Source organism: Panicum virgatum, chromosome 4N, assembly GCF_016808335.1.
Source record: "Panicum virgatum strain AP13 chromosome 4N, P.virgatum_v5, whole genome shotgun sequence".
NCBI classification, from domain to species: domain Eukaryota; kingdom Viridiplantae; phylum Streptophyta; class Magnoliopsida; order Poales; family Poaceae; genus Panicum; species Panicum virgatum.
Genome location: NC_053148.1, coordinates 39093693 through 39104072, shown reverse-complemented (window position 1 = coordinate 39104072; position 10380 = coordinate 39093693). Strand labels below are relative to the sequence as shown.

General features: G+C 46.3%; 1 long non-coding RNA gene across 2 annotated transcripts; it reads left to right on the top strand.

The window, feature by feature from the left end:
- The first annotated feature begins 7375 nt into the window (after window positions 1-7375).
- LOC120671275 lies at window positions 7376-9205 on the top strand. 2 transcript variants are annotated; one of them, XR_005673576.1, is made up of 5 exons: window positions 7381-7581; window positions 7701-7919; window positions 8028-8341; window positions 8737-8811; window positions 8887-9205. It is a non-coding gene; the product is annotated as an uncharacterized LOC120671275 (long non-coding RNA). The 2 variants fall into 2 exon arrangements; XR_005673575.1 differs by having other exon boundaries at window positions 7376-7581; window positions 7701-8341.
- The last annotated feature ends 1175 nt before the right edge of the window (window positions 9206-10380 follow it).

The following is a 10380-nucleotide window of genomic DNA, read 5'->3' as shown; positions in this document are numbered from 1 at the left end:
GCACGAGCACCGATAACATTGTACAGACAAGGAGCAATTTCAACCATCTATCCTCCCAAAACAGCGTGGTCAAGCCAAAAAATCGGCGACACGTTGCCCATCACCAAAATCGGCGACATCGCCATGGTCGCGGGCTTCAGAATCCCTGATGTTCACCTCGCGCCAGGATTCAGATTCGACCTCATCAGCGTCCGTGAGCTCACCAGGAACAGGATCTGCACGTTTTTTGATGGAGACCAGGCGATGCTGTCCGAGGGACCCGGGCTCGTTGGCGCAGCAGTCGCTCCACAGGAGAAGTACGGTCTCTACGTACTCAAGTTCCTGAGCGTGACAACATTCGCTGGTAGCGGTCTGGATGGAGAAATAAAATTAGTGCCCGTTCGGCGCGGCTCTGGCGCATGCCGGAGCTTGGGTTCCGTGCTTTGCCGGCTGAAAGCGCTCCTCCGGCAGAGACTATTTAGTGCTGGGCCGGCGGTGAAGACGCTGGTGCGGGAGCCGCATGTTCGCAATGGAATTCAGAGTGAACAAAAGAGGGAGAAGGGGAAGAACTCAGACCATCCCAATCCTCCACATAGGATGATTTTCATAGCATTGATTACACTGCCATCTAGAATATTTAGTTTATGTGACAATGTATTAAATGAGAGAGAGTGAAGACATGAAGAAACTAGATCACATGCAAGACCCAATTTCTACACAAAATCTTATGCACGGTGGATGACGTGGCTTCTCACGAATTTTGCAGAAAAATCTGCTATTAGGTTCTCCTATTTAGGTATAGTATAAATTTGATAATTTACTTTAAAGGTAGTAACTAATTCATACTAGTGAGGGTGCCCTAAGGCCTCTTAATGCTATCTTTGTCAACCCGGTCAAACTGTGTTTGCTTGCTGTACGTGGTGTGGGGCTGTGGGTTGGATTGCTCCTTAGTTCTAAACCATCTGACTCGTATAAGCTCATGAGTAATGCTCAACCAAGTTAGAACATCACGTTTCCAAGGATAGTGTGAAGTCCAATTCCAATATGTACACTGCAACATATTAAGATTAGACAATTGATTTGGGTAGGGGTTGCTGCTGTTTGCTAGGCTATCTGGCGTAGTCGGAATGATATTGTTTTCAACAAAACCAAATTTAATTTGATTATGTAGTTTATTTTTAGGAGAACGTATTGATTATGTTTCTGGGCGCAGCTGAAGCATAACGAGCAGGCCAGAAACACACTCTCCTCACTGAGCACAAAGATTGAGATTGTAGATCTGGAACAAGCGCAAGGAGGGTGGAAGCGCAATTATCGTTTGCTTTAGTTTTGTTTTCTCTTGTTTGAGACTGGTTTTGCTCTGTTGTTATTGTAATAAAACTTTGTAATAATTGGTTGTGTAGCTTCCTGGCTGGATGAACACTCAGGACACACATTTCATCGTAAAAAGGACCTGGATAACCCGCGACTCGTTGCGCAACACAAAAGCACATCGCGCGACCCCTTCCACCCTTTCGGATTTAGCGCACGCCTCATCCCATCACACTAAATGTCACTTTCGCATGCCTCACCCTCACACAAATAGATGTCACTTTCGAACCACAGTATGATGAGAGATCTCGCGCAGATTCCTTTTTTAACATGCAACTTCTTTGAATAAATATTTTATCTTCTTCATATGATATCTGTTTTGAATACCGATTGCACCGTTGTGTTCTAAGAGATGAGACGATCAAAACTAGATCTCACTTACATATATTTTGAAGATATTTTGCACAGGTAGCAAGTTGCTATATGTTATACAATAACTTGGCACAAAAATAGAAGGTTTCATGCATATGAGTTGCCACACATATAATATATAAGTTGCCACACATATAGAACAAAAGTTGTCATAAAAATATTTATAGATTATTCTCACAAAAATATTTCCACATAAGCAAAATATGTTATAAACATAAATTGCTACATATAAAATCTGTCATATACATAAGTTATCACAAACACAAAATGGTTATACACATAAGTAGTAAAAAAAGTATCGAATTCATAAGTTTATATATAAATATTCATTAAAAAAAGTTGCCATAAAAACAAAATCTATGATGACATGAGTTGCCAAACATATAAGGACTAATTAGATCTGTGCCATTATAATTTCTTCATTTTTTAAATACACCATTACTATTTAAGAAACTATGTCACTGTCATTATAACTCTACACATGTTTGAGATACGCCATTGTATACGCCTCGAGACGATTTGGGCCCGGTGTCAGACGTACGGCGGGTATCGTATATTTGTATAAACAAGATTACCCCTTCCTCTTCTCTCTCTCACTCACTGACATAAGGAGCCCAGTCCTCAGCCTTCTTCTTCACACATCTATTCCTCACCTCTATCTTCTCCGTCTCCAGCGAGCCGCACCGCCGCCGGCCGAGCCGCGTGCGGGCATCTGCGTCGAGCGAGCCGTGCCGCCGTCGGCCGAGCCGCCCCGCCCCGCCCCCTCACGCGGAGCTCGATCGCCGAGGGCAGGGGCGGGACGGCCGGAGGGAGCCAGCCGCCGGGGGCGGCGCCCCCGCTCCGCCGCGAGGCGCGCCGCCATGGAGCTCTTAGCGCCGCCGCCAATTGGCGCTCCCAGTGCCGCCCCCATGGCGACGCTACTGGAGAGAAGGTGGCGGTGAAGCTCGAGCAGGGAGCGGAGGTTGAGGGGAAGGGAGGACCCGCGCGCCGCCTGCGCTCCACCCACGCCGTGCTCCGTCCACCCGCACGGCGCCATGGTGAGTGGGTGGGAGGGGCGACGCTAGAGCGGGAGAGATGGCGAGCGGCGCTGGGCCCTACCCCTGCCCGCGCCGGCCGATCCATGCCCCCGCTGCCGCTGGCCGATCGCTTGGGCGGGCAACCGTGTCGAGCGAGCCCCGTCGCCGCCGGCCGAGTGTGCGGGCCGCCACACCAACGCCAGCACATGCGCATGGGCTAGTTGCTCGTCGCCGGCGAGCCTACACCGGCTGAATCGATGAAGGTGCACATGTTGTGTTCGAACAGGGAATGGAAGAGGACAGGGGAAGGTGATGACACATTGGGTCCACCTGTAAGTGAGATAGAGTGGGAGGGGCTATTAGGTCCTTACGAAAATAAAATGTTGCCCATACACCTGCACATGGGCCAAAAGACGTTGGAGGCGTATATAATGGCATATTTCAGCTTAGCCAGGAATTACAATGGCAGTGACCTAGTTTCTTGAATAGTAATGGCGTGTTTCAAAAACGAAGAAATTATAATGGCATAGATCCAATTAACCCAACATATAATGTATGAGTTACCACATATATAAGATAATAGTTATAAAAAAAGAAATAGTATAAGTTGTGAAAAAATAAAGTTGACAAAAAGGATAATTTGTTATGAACATAAATTGTTACAAGAATCGGTCATATTACATAAAATGAATAAGTTGTCACAAAGATAAAGTATTGTACACATAAGTAGTAAAAAAGAAGTAACTTGTCGTGCACATAAATTTGTATACAAATTGCTATAAAATTTAAAATATATAAATTTATTTACAAATTGCTATACAAATAAAAATATTTGCACATGTAAAAAATAAAAGTTGCCACAAAACTAACATCTATCATACATGAGTTTCCCCACATATAAGATACAAGTTACTGCAAATAAAATTGCTCATACACTGGTAGATATGAGTTAACACAAAATAATAGTTGGTATACACATAAGTTGTTACTATATTAATATAACATACACATAAGTTGCAACAGAAAGAGAGCAAGTCATCACATAAATTGCTATAGTGTAAAATATCATTAAAACATATGTAAGTGGGGTCTAGTTTTGTTCGTCTTATCCCGTAGAACACATTGGTGCAATCGGTTCTCGAAACAGAAGTAATATGAAGTAGATAAAATATTGTTTATGATAGCTTCATATAAAAAGAATTCATTTCCTCCCTCTACTACGTGTGTGGGCAAACAAAAATGCAACAACAGTAACGTGCAGAAATGCGTGAGTTGCTAGTTCAGGAGTGTATAAGATGATCTGGCATATAGGATTTATTGGGCCGTGAAGGCCTGCGCGCGGTCGCGCGCTCACTCGTCAGCGCGACTGGTAGTACCGTAATTTTTTCCTCGTAAAAAATATATATATCATTTTCCCTTTAATTTCTGCGCAAGCTTCATTGTGGCCCACACGTTTTGTTTTCTTCGGCATCGGCCTTTTCTTACCAGCCCATCAACGGATGCAAGCCCACCTTCCTCCGCCTCCTGCAGCCCAGCGTCACAGCCTAGCGGGGGTGACCTTTTCATTTCTATATTAAAAAATAAAAAAAATTCAAAAATATATGTTGTTTTTGTAAAATTTCAAATATGGGGGCCTGTAGGGGGCGACAGCTCACCAGTCACCCGTGTAGTAGGCGACAGGACCTATGTGTAAATTTTTTTTTACAGATAGATCTCTGTGCAGAAACATTGCGCTGTGGGGGGACCGGTCGCCCCCCCTGCGGACGACAGGGGGTGGGGTCGGTCGCCCCCCCACCCCCGCGGGCGACAGGGATGCCGGTCGCCCCCCCCCCCACCGGGCGACCACCTCCCGCTCCTCTATATAAGCCGTGAGGCCCCCTTCTCCCCTCATTTGAGCCCCAAAAATCCATAAAAAAAGAGAGGGGTGAGGAGAAGTGAAGCGGTGAAGCCCTGCAAGTAAGTATAATTTTTTGAATAGTTAAATATACTTACCTGTAGCTCTATATTTTTTCTGGAGGTAAGTATAATTTAACTACTCAAAAAATTATACTTACCTGCAGGGCTTCGCCGCTTCACTTCTCCTCACCCCTCTTTTTTTGGATTTTTGGTGGATTTTTTGGGCTCAAATGAGGGCAGAAGGGGGCCTCACGGCTTATATAGAGGAGGGGGAGGCGGTCGCCCGGTGGGGGTCGATCGGCCTCCCTGTTGCCCGCGGGGGGGGGGGGGGGGGGACCGGCCCCCCTCCTGTCGCTCGGGGGGACCGGCCCCATCCCCTGTCGCCCGCGAGTGGTGGGGGGGGGGACCGGTCCCTCCACAGCGCAACGTTTTTGCATAGGGACCTATCTGTAAATTTTTTTACAGATAAGTCCTGTCACCTACTACATGGGCGACAGGTGGCCTGTCGCCCCCTACTCGGGCGATAGCCCCCATATTTGAAATTTTACAAAAAGTAACATATTTTTTTGATTTTTTTTATTTTTTAATATAGAAATGAAAAAAACGCATAGCGGGGCGTTGTACAACCCCAGGCCCACGGGCTTTTTATTTTATCTATATATTCTATATAGATGCAACCCACTAAGTGTCATAATTGTATTTTTCTCAATCCTCGTACTGCCACGTCATCAATCCACTAAGTGCCATGTTGCTATGTCATCAACCCACTAAGTGTCATAATTTCTATTTCTCTCAGTCGTGTTTTTCAATATGTTGCGGTTCATCAAAAGTATAAATAAAGAAGAAACCCAACAGCCAAATTTTTTATTTATCAATTAAATATTACTCTATGCAACATACATATGTTAAATCCCCTCCCTTTATTTTCTTTTATTATTGTCTCATGAACATTATTTTCATTTATCAATTAAATATTAGTCTATCTAATATTAATAAATAAATCCACATTTGTTTCAAAAAGAAAAACAATTAGTCTCCTATGGTATTTCTGTCTTCTAAAATTGATGCATCCCACTAGGAAACGTTAACAAAAAGAAAAACAATTAGTCTTCTATTGTATTTCTGTCTTCTAAGATTGATGCATCCCACTAGAAAATGTTAATTTATATTTCTCTCAATCCCCATTGAGCCACCAACAATGGAAGAAGCACTCCTTCATCCACCTTACTATGTCTCTTCATTTCTCTCATGTTTGTAACTTGATCATCCAAGCTGTCATTTCCTTAAGTCTCTCTATCTAACAATACACTACCACCACCACCCCTTCCACTTCTCATGATCTGTAGAACCCAACGCTCTATATATTTTGCTTAGTCGAAGCCATCGTAGCGTTACACACACTCTCGACTCCATTATTCCATTTGGTTCTGGTAGCTCCTTGCCTTCCCCAGCTGTTTTACTACTCTTAAATTTTGTTTTGCATCACTGTGGCATACAGAAAGAGCACCGTGAAGGATTGTTCCAGGTCTCTTCTCTTCAATGTTACACATTCATTCATTATGTTCTGATATTGACACTATATTTGGTTTCTCTTTAATATTTTACTGTTTGATAAAACTATATTTGTACAACTATATTTCCAATTATCAACATTTCACACACAACTGCATTCCTCACATTTCATTTAAAAAAATATTTGCATAAATTTCGCTTAGCCAAAGAGTCGATACAAAGTCAAATCACTTCACAAAATGATACATACTTTTTCCATTTTCTCCTAGAATAAAATTAAAGCGATCTTACCATACCAATTATGATTCTTCTTTTTATCAGTTTCATCAACTTGAATTTTTTATATGTACTTCAATTTTAGTATTTAAGCATATCTTAAATATAACCATGCCATATATCTCCAATGCTAAAATTGACTACAACTTCATATCTCCATCTTTTCAATACACTCAATTTCAACATTTTTGTCCACAAATCCCGCAGCAACGCGCGGGGTATTCAACTAGTTATTTATATGTTTCCATCACGGTGCCCCCTCCTGACTCTACCAAATCGAACGAGATCAGCAGAGCATGCAGCAGGACAACCGAACCCTAGCGATCGACGTCCCTGCCCGTCCACACGATGGCACCACCACTGCCATGGCCAAAGCTCCTGTTGGATTCAGGTGCCAGTATCCACGTGGTGGGTGACCCCATACTCCTTTCCAATCTCCGCGACGCGCCGGCGGGGATGACCGTCACGGTAGCCAACGGCGACAAGTTGCCTGTCACCAAGATCGGCGACATACGGATGGAGACCGCAGGCTTCACAATCCCAGGTGTTCACCTTGCGCCAGGACTCACAATGCACCTCATCAGGGGAAATTAAAATGAGCCGCCCGCGGCCATTCCGCCGGGTATCTGAACGGACAGACACCCATCCTGTTCGACCGCTCGTTCTTGGGATATAGAACCGTCATTGAATTTTCTTCCCTTCTCTATTATATATACCTAAATTATTAAAAGAAGAATACATCAGTATACGGGCCCACGTGATGGGCAAAAAAAATCTTGATCTCGATGTTTCTTCTCCGACCGGCCATCTTGCATCTTCCTGGCCTCGAGATAGAGATCCAAGGACAGTGGAGCCGCCGCCACGCCGGCGAGGTGCAGGAACTGGGGAGGTCTCGGAGGCGGCGTGACCGGGGTGCCGGTGCGAGCGCAGTGGTTTCGCCGGCGGCCGGCGGATAAGGAGGCGGCCGCATACGACTTCGACGCGGACCGCAGACCAGCGCTAATCTCGTCGGGGCCTCTGACCAGCTCTAGTGTCGCCGGGGGCCGCCGCGATGAAGCCTCTCGACCGCGGCGGGGAAGCGGTTGGTGGAATCTTCCTCGGCGTTGACTTCACGAAGCCGGCCGGCCGCCCGGCACGTTGTCTCCCTCGGCGCACTAAGGTTGGATCCTGAACCTTGGAATTCGAGGGGACTAGAAACGATTTCCCCCATTTTTTGCCCCCTCCAATCCGTTGGTTGGTCGTGTCGATTGGCAGTGATCTGATCTGTTGATTTCACAGGGGCGTGGGGCTCATGGTGTGCTTCCAGTTTAAGCTCTGGTGGATGGCGCAGCGGATAGGCGAGGAGCATGCAGGTGTTATCGATATCGATTTCAACAAAGATCGATTACTGGATCTTAACGAAGATATGATGCAATCAGAGCAGCAAGCCTTGGATGCGCCAGCAACGAAAGAGGATTTGGAAACGGGCTCACTGGGCCAACAAGACGGAATGGGAAGGTACGTTCTAGCATATGAGTAGTCATGTTCTCGATGAATTAGTCGTGTGCATTTGCAAATGTTCCATGATTTAGACAGTGAGCAGCATGATTCATCATGTGGCTTCAGTGAATCAAGCAAACCATATGGGGGGCAGAACAAATTGTTCGTATACGTGCAGAGGAACGGCGATGACGACTAAACGGCAGCCAGATCTCGTGCATTGTGTTGAATCTTGCTTAGCAAAGCTGCTGCGGCTGGATCTGGCATCCAGGCCAAGTGCTCCATGTGTTCACGCTGCACTGAAGCTCGAGCTCCTGCCTCTGGGTGCGCAAGCTGCAGTGCTTCCTTGAGGGAGCATCACTTGTTCCTGTGCATTGCCTCAATAAGCAGTAACCGGTGGAGGGCGATGCTAGGCATCACAGCACAATGCCGGCCAAGAGGTAATCTGTGAACCTCAATTTATGATTCTTGTGTGTTCGTTTATTGCAAGAAAAAGATATAACTTTCTACACCAAATAGGATGCTTCATTGTCTATCGAACATTTAGATTGATTCTTGTTTGAGAAGCAGTCTCATCATATTGAGGTGAACAAATTTCGAAATTTTTTATTGGCACAAAATATGTGCAGCCTTTTATTCCACTCTTGGCTAATTCCTTTTTGTGGTTTGTAAAGAATATGCATCTAAATATTTTAGGCAATAGTCTATTTGCACAAGAATACGCGGAGTCTTGTACCTTTTTAATTTGTATTAGTTGTTTATGAAGAATGAGGATCAACACACATTTTATTGTGATATTCTGTGTGCTATGGCGTGATGAAATTGGAAATTGCAGTGCTGAATCAGGCTATTATTCAGTCTATTATGCTAAGATGTACAATGGACCTAAACTGAACTGAAAATGTTCAAGGTAATCTTGATTAGATCCACAACATTATGAATATTTGCAGTACATGTTCCCTTACTAGCATTTTTTTTCATGCAGGGAATGGAGAAATTTTTTCATGCTACAAGCTATCGAAGATTTATGGTCACCAATCGGAGATATAGATCAGACTTGGCTGTCGTGTTTCATTTTGGAGACATCAGGATCTGTTCGTGTCATTCCAATAGTATCTAGTTAAAAGATTTCCCGTGTTCTATGTGCACGTAAAGATCTCATGTACATAGTCCTTCCTTACTAGCTTATATACTTTATGTTGCAAGTATGTTGTAACTACTATCGAATTGTTCCCACATGCTTTATTTTTGGGGCATCAAGGCCTGTTTGATAAATTTTTATGCCCCCGATAAGCTTCGTATTTCTGCAGCAGCAACAATTACTTGGATTACTCAGCATGACATGATAAGAATCACAATCTGTCGGTACCCTGTAGCAGGGATACCCACTCTTACTGCAGCAAGGCAGGACCCGCGTAGTTGTCCATAGCTGCGCGGGAAAGGCGGAGTAGCCAGGCCCCACAGGTCAGGCTCTTCCCTCACTAGGCCAACAGCCCCGGACCCGCTCCCCGCCTGGGGAAGGGTCCGGAGATGCCACGTATCCCTAAAGAAGGGAAGCTCCGTGCTGACCGCCGAGGCCGGACCCCCATAGGGGTCCGGGACCTCCTGCGCCCGTCCGGACTACCCTCACCATGTAGGGGTCCGGGACCGCCACGTGTCCCGAGGACGCGGGATCGTGCGCGAGTCTTCCGCAGGGGGACTCGCCCACCCACCGCATTTAATGTGGTGGACAAGGCGTGCACTGTCGCCGCGGTACGTGAGACAGCCTTTGTCAGGCCTCGCTGAGCACCGCGTATTACCAAGAAGCACAGTGCAGCCGCCTGTGCCGCACCCGCGCAGAGCCCGCCTGCAGCATTAAATGGATACAATAGCACGGCACTTTTCCATCATGCCGCCTACGCCGCAAGCTACACCACCCGCTTAAGCAATGTGACGGGCGGTGCCACTAGCTACGACAGGCCCGACCTGACAAGACGACGCTAGGACATGATGGACGAAGGGCTCCGGGAGCAGGCAAGGGAATCCAAGAGAGAGATCTCCTTCGCCTGCGACGCCATAATGTATGAACAGTACGTTAGTTCATACTGCATCGTTGGACCCACCTGTCGGGGATCCAACGGCTGTGTACACGCCCCCTTGAGATATAAAAGGGAGGCGCTCGTCAGACAGATGAAGACAGACTCAAGCTCTCGCACCTTCTCACTCTCGTGGGAAGGCAATACAACACACAGTGGACGTAGGGTATTACGCTCCGGCGGCCCGAACCACTCTAAATCTTGCTGTGTTCATCGTGTTCTTGAGTGAGATCGATCTAAGACTAGCTAACCCCCGAGTACACACCCTCTGGGCTAGGGCGGGTGCCTTCCGCCACCCGGCTGTGGTTTGCAGCACCACGACATTTGGCGCGCCAGGTAGGGGCGTTAGCTGGTCGCATGTCATCATCTTCTTCGTCCCCATGGTTCGCGTGGACGACGTGGAG